Below are 14,044 nucleotides of genomic sequence, written 5' to 3'. Positions count from 1 at the left end.
CATCACAGTAAGTCAATATAAGGAACAAAACACAGTACACCAGTTTATGCCATCGCATGGGGGTACTTTAAGCAGAATTGAGAGACTAATTAACTGAAATAATGAGTACGATAAAGAAAGGAGCTCTGAAATATTCCTATTTTAGGTAGGGAGCGTTCACATTAATAATAAATCAATAACACGTCAGCAGCGCTCTATATCGCCTGCAATGTAATGATGGCCTTTTATTGCCAGCGTCACCTGACACAGTGACGTCTGTGGTGGGTGGGTGTACAGTGTAGTACAGCAGGTCGGAACACTAGAACGTGTCCATGCATGGACACTACATGCAAGAATGTCATTTTTTTCTGGCTTTGCTGTAGCAACTGCAGTTGTTGGTGTGTTTTATTGTGAATGCTCTCCACCTAAATTAGGAACATGGGAATGTTTGTTCATTTATTCGGCGTATACTATATGGCACCATACGTTTTGATGAGGGGAAGATTTACAATAAACTAACGCAGCGCGATGCAGCAAGTCATTTTGCTGCACCGCACTGCGTTAGTTTGTAAGCACGGGGATGCGACATATTTACAACAATATGTTGCATCTCTGTGCTTTTCCCTGCACTGGCGCTCAAACTGTTGCCATGAGTGCAAAGATGCCTGCGTCACTGGGATGATTGTTTCTGTGCAGGAAGGTTTCTCTTCCTGCACATAAACAATCAGAAATGGCGTTTTACAACTTCTGTGTGTGCCGCATTAGCACGCATAGAACTTGCAAAACGTCATTGTGTTTTTTTAAATGATTGTTTATGTGCAGGAAGGGACATCTGCACATAAACAATCACCAGAGGTGATTTCCTCTTCCTATGAGTGCTGCAGAATGCAGCAAGCATATAAAGAGGAAAAAAGGAAGAGAAATGAATACATTTCTCCTCCTTGTGCCTCCCTACGCCTCCCCGGCGTAGCATTCAGACACATTTCCAGATTATCGATTTCTTGTAAATCTGGAAATGTGTCTGGTTCCATGGGTGTTGCATTAGAACACCCACAGCAACACCCATGGAACACCCCTCTCACGCAAAGTGCTGCGTGCAAAGGGGCCATATTTACAAGGACAGGAAAAGTCACACAGGGTGACTTTTCCTGCCCATGTAAATATGGGCAGCAAAATGCACGTAGAGGGCATCACAAAAAGTGACGTGCCAGTGGCGTGAGGGGCTTGTAAATCTGCCCCAAAAATAATCGCCAAGTGTCTTATTCTTTGCAGAGTGTCCTAGCAATGCTATTTAGTTTGTTGTGAGGAAGAGACCCTCCCCTGGTAGAATTGCCTCTGTTTCTATTCAAGTAAAATTGTCCTGGTAACTAGCCACTAATCCATTGCTAGTCTGATCTCTTCAATGTGTGAGTGATCAAGTGCACCTGTGACCCCACACTGGAACCCAGAATTTCAAATGAACGTGCATATGACATAAAACCTATGAATAACATATTTGCAATTCACAGATTTAATCATATTTGCAACTCAGGCATGCTTTAGAAGGACAACTAACACCTGTGACTGCACACAGAACTACTGGAAATGTAAAATTGGTGGTGGAGCCAAGAAGGGCAGAGTAATGAAGATTGCTCAGGTGGTCAATGCTCTTGCTGCACAGATAGGTATGTAATATCTTTTCATAAGTTTCATTCGTGGTACCAATGCTTAGAGGATGAATTGGCCAATCCGTAGAGCTCTGTTTTCAACCTGCAGGTTACAGGTCTGTGTTTTTTTCTAGATAGCTCAGTGGTTGTCAGTGTGCAGAAATCCTTTGGAGTAATGCAGATTACAAACTCAAATTCTGGTGAAATAGCTCAGGGCGTACGTACTCCTTGCAAACAGCTGAACGTAATTCGCAAGACATACAATTGAATCCTTTCAAACTCAATTAAATCTTCATTTCATCTAAATTTGATAGATTAGGTACCTTCGTGGCAAACAAGCATTGGCAAAGCAACAGCTCAAAGCTTTTAAAAGGCCAAGCTATTGGCAGATTATTGCCAGTGCTTTCTTAATCATTATAATTCATATGCAGACACATGCAACTTAAAAGGTGTGTATGTATGCAGATGCATGGCCATAATCTCAAAATAGGTTTTCTCTTTCTAGCAGTGAAAACCCATTCCAGGTAGGCCGCCAATGCATGTGCTGTGAGGCCTGAGGACATGTGCATCATGACATGGCGGATGGATAATTTACAAAGGTACATTAAAAGTAATTAAAATGAAAAATAAAGTGCGCCCAGAATCTCTTTGCAGCTGCGGGGAACTGACAAAGATACAAATAAATTAACAATTATTTAAAACTAGAATAGGAAATATCTCAGGGAGTATGGGAAGTAAAACTAGAGCATGAGGGCAGAGGAACATGTTGGGAAGACAGCATTGCAACACACGCAATTCCGTGGCATGCTAAATACAAGCATTGCCAAGGACAATAAGGTTAGTTTTCGGATTGGGTGTGCACATGCTGTACAAACTTCAAACCCACTGTAATAAAGCACATATAAAGCATCTGAAAAATGCACATTACAGTAAGAAAAGACTGCTTTATTTTCTGTAGCATTAATGTTTTTTATTGGTTTTGTCAATGTTTTGATACCAAGAGCTGCCCGGCTTCTTCTCCCATTACTATTGTGTGATTTTTGGCAACAAAGCCCTGTTTACTAGTGTTAGTAGATAGGGCTCTGTATTAGAAACCATTGGCCTCATGTATGAGCAATTGGCGTTGGACAGCTCTGCAAGTCTTTTTGTGAAAGGGCCAGAATGCACAGTATTTATGAAATATGGTGTATTCCTGTCCTTTCCCCTTGAGCTGGTGTACAATTTGCTGTCTAGCGCCAACGCAGGCACCCTTGCACAAAGTGGCACCTTACTGCACAAAAACAATCCGGAGAGGTGTGTTTGTCGTTCTATGTGAATGCAGCACACATGGACAGAGGAAAAAACAAGGAGAAATGAAAATATTTCTCCTTGTTACGCCTGCTCTGTGGAGGAGTATGGTTTTGGTGCTGCTCCAGGTTTACATGATTTTGTAAATCTGGGGCAGTGTCAAACTTCATGGATGTTGTGTGGAAACACTCACCACAATGCCCATGGAACGCCTCCTTGACACAGATTAAGGCAACTCAGCACTTTGCACTGCTTTACTTACTCCATATCTATGCGGCCATGAACTGCCTTGCCTTACTCCATATTTATGAGGCCATACAAAGCCACACAGGGTGGCTTTGTGTCACCTTATAGATATGATTGAGAAGCCTGCACCACCAGAGTGTAAAAAAAATGATGCTCCGGCGTCGCATGGCTCTTGTAACTAAACCCCCAAGGGTGGTAAGATATCGCTAAGCGCTATTTGTCTAACTGCACTGGCTACTTTCCAGCGCAAATAAAGCTTTGCACTGGAAAGTAAACAGTTTAACAACACTTTACGCTGGTTTACACCACTGTTTGTGGCTTCGCACATTCTCAAATGTTGATAAATCTGTCCCCAAGTGTGTCCAACCAAGGGCACAAGTTGGACTTTCACCAGTTTAGTATGTTATAAAAAGTAGCACAGTTGCAGGGTTGTGTCACATGAAGCACAAAACCTAACATATGGAAAATATTTTTTCCTCTAACAGCCATTAGTTGGGGCTGGAGGAGCAGGGGAAGCAATCTTAGGGACCTGCCTTTCCTTTGTGAAAGTGCCTAATATCCAGATAATAAAATTCACCTGAGTTTAAAACATCACATTTATGCTAAAACATGCATCAATTGCTGATATAGTTAGTAGGCTCTTGAGTGTTCATCAGATGTGCCATGTCTGTAAAATGGTTCTGGTTCATAGAGGGCAGTGGTTGGCAATTCGGGCTGGACTGTTCCTATTGGAGCAAGAGGATGAAGATGGATTTGCATATGGCTGGGTCTAATCTGAGCTGGCATGGTGGGCATGGTGGGCAAAAGAACGATGCAAGTGATTGCCAGTGGTTAGACTTATTGCAAGCATCCTCTCATCACCTTTTGTGTGCTTCATGTCCATTAGATGTGCCACGTCTGTAAAATTATAATTTTAATATGCAATATGAAAAAGTTTGATTTAATAAAACCCTAAGCCCTAGAAGTGCTTCTCTGGTAGATTTTACTCTGGCAGTTGTCAGCATCAAAGCAAGACAAAAATAGAAAGGGGTCCAGTTTGTACAGAAAATCATCTAACTTTGGCATATGGTAGGGTCCGTGAATCGAAAATGTAATTTGAATTATGCAGACCACAGAACCCAAGTGCAATTCAAGAGTTCTTAAACAAGGAAAAATGCTCCAAACGCAAAATATTTACTTGCAAAAAGTGTCTGATGGGTTTCTGGTGCTGTGTTCATGTTCGCACTACTTCAACATGTTAAAAGAAGGTGCTGGAACAGCTGCTTCGTTCAACCCCTTAGTATTGAACAGGCGAGGACAGTGTTTATATTTCACACAGTGGAAGGGCCAACTTTACTACCGCCTTCTTAAGCATATACAAAAATTACCCTTACAGCCACATTTTCAATGCTATTTATGCTTTTCTGCTTCCTTGATAAACAGATGCCAAGATTTGCAAAGTTGTCATGCAGTGCTGTGTGAGAGGGAAAGAGCAGGGCAGTGCCATATCTACTAAGCTTTGGGCTAACTAATCAGCTAATTGCAAGGAAAGGCCAATTTATAAAAGTGTGGAATAGAATAAAACGTATAATGTCAATCAACTGAGCTGTGGCAGGAAATACAAACATATTGGGAATCTCAATTTTTGCAATACTTACAAGCTGCCTTGGATGAATATTCAGTGCATGAGATTTGGGATATGCCTATAACCTCAGAATCATTTAAAACAAGCATTGGCATAGCCAATAGGTCTCGCTTTTGAGACCTTATAAGTATTTAGTTATGCAGCACAATATCCCCGGTGCAACAAAATTAACTGTTGCATGGTTAAACACTTATAAGGCCCCACCGGCGAGACCTATTGGCTATGCCAGTGCTTGTTTGGTATGTATTAGACCCATTTTGCGAGCTGTAAAATTGTTTTTGACTCACATAATAGGATTTCCCATTCAGATTGAATAACAACTAGGAAGAGATTTTACATGGATCTCCCCTACTAAATGTAAATAGGTATGCTTTGTTCCCATGGTTTGCAAACACAATTGTAGTTGCAAACCATTGAACTGATATTGTTTTCTTAAAGAAAGTGGTCACTGATTTGTAAAATGGAAGCTGCCCCTGGGGAATTTGCTGCTGTTGGACAGCTTACCTTTGAGAATCATATCAAGCAGCTTTGGAATGGAAGCATGCAGTCCTCCAGGAGTCTACCCGGACGGTTACTTACTCCCTTCTGTTGGAATTTCTATTGTCATATCTATGTCTCTACGATTGGGAACTGTTTTTCAAGCAGCACAGGCTCCATTAAAGAACACTGGCTTATATAGAAAAACATCCATTTTTGGAATGCAAACGTAGGGATGGAGGTCTGCGTTCCTTGCATGGCACCATGTCTGTGCGTTCAGCCATTAGCTTGGGAATGCAAATAGCAACCTGCCTAGGTAATATTCCTTAGGCAGATTGTTCTGTGACCACTTGTGACCGAAGATTTTTCAATGTGACCTAACAGTACATAGATCACATCTCAAAATTTAAGACTGGTTCTAAAAAGTTGGTGTGCAATTTGCAACCACTTTTAGCAACCAACCTTTTAGCACATCAGGGGGCATATGTATCAACATCTCCATTTGCGATTCTCAAATAGCAATTTTTAAAGAATCGCTATTTGAGAATTGCAAAACGGGATGTATTTAAAAAATCGCAAAACTTTTGCGATTTCTTAAAATTCCTTAATTGCGATTAGCAAATTGCGAAATCGCAATTAAGGAATACCTTCCCATTCATTCCTATGGGCCAGGAGACCCATAGGAATGAATGGGAAGTAATTCTCAAATTGCGAATCGCAATTTGCTAATCGCAATTTGAGAATAATTTCAAAGGTGCAAGGGTGTCAAGATGACACCCTGATACACCCTGAAATTAGCATGTGTGGTCATATGGCGCCCATACAGGCCCTAAGGGCATGTATGTGCGTCACGTGGCACTTTGTAAAATTACAAAACGTGCATTTTTAAAAGAAATCGCAAATTAACACCAACTAGTAGTTGGTGGTAATTTGCGATTTCTTAAGGATTAATCGCAATCCTTTGGTGAGTGTTAAATTTCATTTAAGAAATCGCAATTTCTTAAATGAAGACTAGACTGCTCAGTTGAGGTATTGCGCTCACAGACATTTTTTAAAGGGATCTGATGCATGAATTTTGACTCATTTATTCCAGGCTTTCCGCATATCCTAGCGTGTGACGAAGGATTTCAGTCTGTTTATGCAATATGTTAGAGTATTTGAGGATACAGAGATTCAGCATGAGAAAACTCTCTTCTATGGTAAAAAGAGTCACTTGCAGGTGTAATGAGAACACATGGTCATAAAAAATGCCATCAAATAATCGATACCAGGTTCGAGATTAGATTAATCACTTAAAGGAAACATCTGAGGCAGCAGAACAGCAGTGATGACCCATTGGCAGTCACAAATTTCTGGATTTTAGATGACTTCAGTCATGTTTGGGATGGGATGGTAACCAGATCCTAGCTAGACAGCAGATATACTGTGATTGGCAGGTGAAGAGATTGAATCCCCAATCCATATGGCTGGCAGTAAAGCAATGACAAGCCATAAATCCTTGCATGACACCCACATCAACCTCTTTTTCATATTATAACCGGTTGCAGCCATCAATGAATTTAAAGACACATAGAGGTGGAGGCATTTACATCTACAAGCACCAGCTCCATAAACCAGGGTCAACTAGTCCTGATCGTCTTGTGACTATGATACCAATCACAATCACTGTAATAGTCACTTCCTTTGGGATATTTTCAATATGCATCTCTAGTCAATATTTTGGTAAAAGGAAAAACCTTAGATGAACCTACTGAATACTGAGATATGTAGTAGTATGTCTACACCACAAGGCCATCATCATTTCTGACCATAAGGGTCCACTGCATCAATGCACACCAATGTGTTCTCAAGGCATGAAGGGGCATTTTTATTCATACAGAAACAGGAGAAGATACATGATGATGGCATGACTTTCACAACAGGACTGTAGCAGAAAACCAGCAAACTACCATCAGATGCAAGAATTTGAAAGAAAGCACATTGCAACATTAAATAAGGAAAACATGAATAAACAACACAGGTAACAATGAATAAATATAGAGACGAATACAAGCAAGATTCTAAGACAAGGCCTCACTTAGGTCCGGATTACAAGTAATGCAGAATTCCATGTGGAGATTTCAGGCTGATGGAATTGCCGATACTAACCATGAAAATACTGGAATTGAAAGTTAGGATCCACAGAATGGAGACAGTGGCTAAAGCGGCAATAATTTTATCGCCTGTCTTGATAATATGCCCCTAAGTTCTTAGGCAAAATGAGTCACATTGCATTTCATCTCAACCTGCTTCGATCAATCCCCTATGGAGCCCGTGCCATGATGGGCCCATATGTAACCTGGAATGTCATATTCAGCCATCTGTTGACGTTCACGAGCACGATCGGCTTAGTCAGTGTGTCAATTGGGCAGCCTCGCTGATAAAATGTCGTGCCTAACCAGCCGGAAAAAAAGCCCTTGAAGAGCTGCCAAAGCAGACACTTGCATTACGTTTAAAATAGAGATGATCTTAAATTAAGCATACATAGATTGTATTGTTGACACTGTACAAAATGTGAGGCTGTGAAGCATATGAATTACTTCTAAGACATAAAAGATGGAGGTGCCAGACAGCACAGGGCAGTTCAACATTAATGTTCTTGTTTTGTGACAGAGTTTCACTCTTTTGAAAGCAGGTCAGGTGGATAAAAGGATTAGCTGGGCAGAAGCAGAGGAGCTGCAGTTAATTAAACAAGCATTGGCCGCACACGCGAGACGCCATATGTGGAGGGGGAGAAGCGGGAGTTGTGTGCACGCGGCCAAAGCTTGGAAAACAAGCATTGGCCGCGCAACGCGGGTGGAAAAAGTGAAAGCTCCAGATGGCGCCTCGGGCGCTGAAAGCTGCCGGCTGCGCGCATGAACGCAAACGCTAGGCCTTGTGGCAGCACTTTCAAAACCCGTACACTAAATGTCTCGGCCAGACCAGCGCATGTGCTGGATCAGGCGAGACCTAAAAACTATTAGTAAAATAACAAATCACTTATCGTTGTATAGAGACAAAGACATCTTTGCAAAAAGATCCCACGCATGATCACTAATGAAGAGATATACTTTACTGAAGGTTCAGTCATATTTAGAAACCCCTTGGTTTGTGAAGCTAAAAAACACTTTTTCTAAAGCATGCTTTGGCCTCTTTCCAGGATCTAGCCATGTAATGCCATGGTTCGAACAATAGAACCGGTGCCTTGCTGTTTATGTAAATTGGGAGAAGAGAAAATTATCCATTTGCTTTGCATATGCTCAAATTTGAAGGAAGAACGAAAAACTGCGCTTAAGTGTCATTTTAACATCCACGGAATACGGACTTTGTAGACAAGCATTTATAGACGGATTGTGGCAGGAGTTTGAATTTAGTGTTTGAATGTTTTTTGAGCATCAGTGAGACACGATCTAGGTCTTAGTCGAGTGAATCTCCCATTAGATATCACTCACTTACTTATATCCTGTTTTGTCTGCCTGTAGAGTTTTCTGCCTTCCCGGATTTTGTGTTCCGTTCTTTTACTTTGCCATTGGGATGTTCACTTTGGTTTTGGGTCTATGCTCACTCTTTCTGCTCCTTCCATTTTCCTCACCCTGTGGATGGACATCCCATTAGACATGGATTTCCAGTTCCAACAAGATGAGTTTACGTGCATCACACATACACAACGCGTTATGCCGTATTTGGCTCTACCAAGGTGCCGATCACGATCCTGCAAAAACCGGGTACGAACCGTCGGACGGAGCACAATCTCCGCCCGACGCGTACCCGGTCGTCAATTTTCACAAACAAGGAATTACGATTCGCACGGGTACACCATTAAAAAAGCCCGACCGAACAAAAAAACACCTACCAATGCGATCCGGGAAAGCGCCGACCTGACGTCGGGACGCTCGCAGCCAGCCATTCACGACCCAGGAATCACGATTCGCACCGACGTCACCCCGCACGGTGAATATTTTGCGGCAGCCAAAAACTGCCGGGAAATCAGGACGACGCGAACAAGGACCACCAGTACGCGACGGACAGACGACGACGCGAACAAGGAGGACCAGTACGTGACGGACACACAGGACGACGCCACCAAGGAGGACCCGTACGTGACAGGAGGACGCGACAGGACGACGCGAGCAAGGAGTACCAGTACGCGACGGACAGACATGGACCCGAACCTACGAGTCATCCCTGCCCTCATAGCAGTACACCTCCTCTACAGGTTACGACGCAGACGCCGCAGAAGGTCAGAATAACTAAGGGAGGGGGGAAAGTGGGGTGGGGTGGGGGTGGAACGACCAGGGCAGGCCACAAAACAACCACATAAGTCACACACCACACATGGCCTGGACATACCTGACTCCCATGCCCTGGTCACCACGAGGGGGTGGGGGCGTGTCCTGATAAGCCAGCGACCACCACAACGGAAGTCCGTCACCACGCGAACCGGCAACACAACCAGACAGGTACGTCCCGTACCCACGCCTGAAGAGCGTGGGTACGAGTCGGACCACGCCCACACACGTCACCCCAACAATGGCGGGACGGATCGCACCCACGTGGCAAAGGCCTGGGTACGGGCCGCACAAACATCACATAGCGTGGGGACGGACATGTACGGACCCTACCCCCACCCCGTATGCAAGGAGCGTACCCCCCACCCCAACAGTGTAAGTACGACCCGTACCCCCACCCGCGAATGCAAGGAGCGTACCCCCCAGCCCAACAGCGTAAGTTCAACCCGTACCCTCACCCGCGAATGCAAGGAGCGTACCCCCCAGCCCAACAGTGTAAGTACGACCCGTACCCCCACCCGCGAATGCAAGGAGCGTACCCCCCACCCCAACAGCGTAAGTACGACCCGTACCCCCACCCGCGAATGCAAGGAGCGTACCCCCCAGCCCAAGAGCGTAAGTACGACCCGTACCCCCACCCGCGAATGCAAGGAGCGTAACCCCCAGCCCAACAGTGTAAGTACGACCCGTACCCCCACCCGCGAATGCAAGGAGCGTACCCCCCAGCCCAACAGTGTAAGTACGACCCGTACCCCCACCCGCGTATGCAAGGAGCATACCCCCCAGCCCAACAGCGTAAGTACGACCCGTACCCCCACCCGCGAATGCAAGGAGCGTACCCCCCAGCCCAACAGTGTAAGTACGACCCGTACCCCCACCCGCGAATGCAAGGAGCGTACCCCCACCACACCAGTGTAAGTAGACTCGTACCCTCACCTCGAATGCATTGAGCGTACCCCCACCGTGTATGTGCCAAGCGTACATATCCTGAAATCGGAGGTGTGTGTGCAGAGTCCACCCAGCAGTGCCCTGAGACAGGAGGGGTGGTTGCCTATCACTCCCAGCAGTGCCCTGAGACAGGAGGGGTGGGTGCCTATCACTCCCAGCAGTGCCCTGAGACAGGAGGGGTGGGTGTGGAGTCCTCCCAGCTGTGCCCAGAGACAGGAGGGGTGGGTGTGGAGTCCTCCCAGCAGTGCCCTGAGACAGGAGGGGTGTGTGCAGAGTCCTCCCAGCAGTGCCCTGAGACAGAAGGGGTGGGTGCCTATCACTCCCAGCAGTGCCCTGAGACAGGAGGGGTGTGTGCAGAGTCCTCCCAGCAGTGCCCTGAGACAGGAGGGGTGGGTGCCTATCACTCCCAGCAGTGCCCTGAGACAGGAGGGGTGTGTGCAGAGTCCTCCCAGCAGTGCGCTGAGACAGGAGGGGTGGGTGCCTATCACTCCCAGCAGTGCCCTGAGACAGGAGGGGTGTGTGCAGAGTCCTCCCAGCAGTGCCCTGAGACAGGAGGGGTGGGTGCCTATCACTCCCAGCAGTGCCTTGAGACAGGAGGGGCGTGTGCAGAGTCCTCCCAGCAGTGCCCTGAGACAGGAGGGGTGGGTGCCTATCACTCCCAGCAGTGCCCTGAGACAGGAGGGGTGTGTGCAGAGTCCTCCCAGCAGTGCCCTGAGACAGGAGGGGTGGGTGCCTATCACTCCCAGCAGTGCCCTGAGACAGGAGGGGTGTGTGCAGAGTCCTCCCAGCAGTGCCCTGAGACAGGAGGGGTGGGTGCCTATCACTCCCAGCAGTGCCCTGAGACAGGAGGGGTGTGTGCAGAGTCCTCCCAGCAGTGCCCTGAGACAGGAGGGGTGGGTGCCTATCACTCCCAGCAGTGCCCTGAGACAGGAGGGGTGGGTGTGGAATCCTCCCACCAGTGCCCTGAGACAGGAGGGGTGTAACACATGTGTGTGAGGCCAGAATTATCCACATGCACACTGGCTACAAGGGAACATGTCCCCATGAACTCATGTCAACAGACTCCACACACAAGTACAGTGATCATCAAGGATGCCACGATTGTTGCAGGTGGAGACATGGCCCTGCATGCATGGCCAAAGTAGAAGGGCTCCGTCACACACACAGCTCATGTAGACACAGCTCTGCGCTAAACATTGGGAACACCCTGCAGGGAAGAAAGCTGGGTACACAGAGGAAGGAATACACCCTGGGACAAGTGCACCATGCAGTAACTGCTTACATGAACAAAGAAAGTTAGCCAACACCTTGTGATGGCACACAGATCCCAGGGTCCCACCAATGAGCAGTACACTACTACATATCCCACACACCCAAACCCTTACACACCACCAAAAACCATGTAGCAGCCCCACCAACACCAATACCAGCATAGCAGTAGTGTGATAATGAAAACAAAATTAAGCTTTATTCAGCATGAGCACAAAGTCCGTGGATCGCAGGCAGTTCAATCTTCACAAAGCCCATAGGGCAGTCAATGATTCTCAGCTGGATGGGGGACACAGTGGGATGCGTGTCCCCTACCTTGCCTGCACAGTCAAATGGCATCGTCTTCCACACTGGTGAGGGCATCAGGGGGGGGGGAAGCAACAGGCACCGCAGGGACATCAGGGCAAAGGGGCGGCGTTGTGGGTGCAGGGATGGAGGACTCCACCACAGGGGGTGGGTCAGTGCCAAAGGCGGAGGCCAGGATGGCACTACACACCTTTGCAAGGTCCTCCAGGGAGTCCCCTGCACCCGAAGGGACCTCAGGCCCCAAGGAGGGGGGGGGGGTCAGAGGGATGGGTCGCAGCGCCACCGGGGTAGGGTGGAGACAGGGGGGGAGACTCAACCACCCTGACCGGGGACCTCCTTGACCGCTTGCGTGGTGGTGTAACTGTGGGGCTCAGGGACAGAGCGGCCATGAAGGAGTCCTTGGGGGAGATGTGGCCAGGAGAGCTGAGGGGAGGGGATTTGGAGGGAGTGGACTGGGTGGAATGCGGACTCCCACTATGGCTGCGTGTCACACGTTTGCCCCCCGACCCAGTGGGTGTGCCTACCTCACCCTGTGTGTGCGTGTCAGGAGGAGTGCGGTGGACCTTCCCTGCTGGTGTGGTGCCCGTGTCCGTTGATGTGGGTGCATGCCGACGTCTGGGTGTACGTGGGACAGGCATGGGAGTGGGAAGTGTGGATGGGGCAGGGGTAGGTGGGGGGAGGTCGCGCTGCAGGAGACCCACTGCTGCAGTCAGTGTGGAGTCTATGGACCTCAGCAAGTTGCGTTGGTCAGCCTGCGATGAATGAATGCCCTCCAAGAAAGCCTCGATGTTGGTGAGGGTTTTGCCGTGGGCATGGAGGACATTAAGGATCGCAACCTGACCAACCTGCAGTTGCCGCTGGATGTCCACAGACTCTGCATTGGCGGCAGCAGTGGAGACAGGGGCAGGGGGTGCGGTGCCTGGCAGGAAGGAGACATGCTGTGACCGGGCACGCTGGGAAGGGACACGAGCAAGTGGGAGGCGGCTGGTGGAAACTGAGGGGGCGGTGCGAGGTGTTGTTCCGCTGTCAGCTGCTGGTGCAGCCTCCGCCCACTCGGAGACATCCTCCTCGGACCTGTCAGCTTCGTAGTCTGATGTGCCAGTCGACAGGTCCTCGGCCACACTCTCCTCCGCCTCTGTCCCACTCGATGTGCCAGACCCGATGTCACGGCTGGCACTGGTGCTCGGTCCCTCCGCCTGGTCTGTGTCCATGTCTCCCTCTGTGTCCCCCGACGATGCTGTGGGCAGGGTGGAGAGACAGAAATTAATCAGACAGCTGTACACATCAGTCACATGAGTCCAATCTACATAGGTAACATTGCATAGCCTGAAAAGGAAGATCCCTAACATCTACTGAACAGGGTACCGATGTAGGGCATGAAACACACAGTTGGTTGAGCCACCATGCCACTGAAATACCATGGAGAGCATGAGACAATAGCTAAACACAGGAAACGGAGTCTGACATAGCACCCAGGCCCTGGGGACAATCCAGCACTGCATCTGCACCACACAGCGTTGGCGAAAATACCGATGACCAGGGACCATATCCATGAACTTGAGACACATGCTGCATAGGTAATGCTGAAAACATGCCCAACATGACTCGGTCACTGCACATTGCGTGTGTGTCCAGACACATCACACACTGCCCAGACCCAGCAAGTGGAAATCAGGATTTGACACATAGGCATTGCCCGCCCCAACAAGACCCTACACGAGGCAAATTGTTGAGACACAGGTGGCACCAACATCTCATAGTCTGGGTGATACACACAGGGGCAGGCAAAAAGCAAGATTGGACGCCAAACAGCCAAGGTGCGCCTGTACAAATAATGAGGTACCAGTGCCCATCCTCAGATGAGTATAACAAGACACACAGGCACTGGCAACTGTGAGTATGAAGAAGGACAATCAGGTCAGGCTGCACAGTGGACACCTGTACAAAATAGCACG

Source organism: Triturus cristatus, chromosome 6 (assembly GCF_964204655.1).
Source record: "Triturus cristatus chromosome 6, aTriCri1.1, whole genome shotgun sequence".
Lineage (NCBI taxonomy): Eukaryota > Metazoa > Chordata > Amphibia > Caudata > Salamandridae > Triturus > Triturus cristatus.
Note: the sequence above shows the minus strand (reverse complement) of the source record.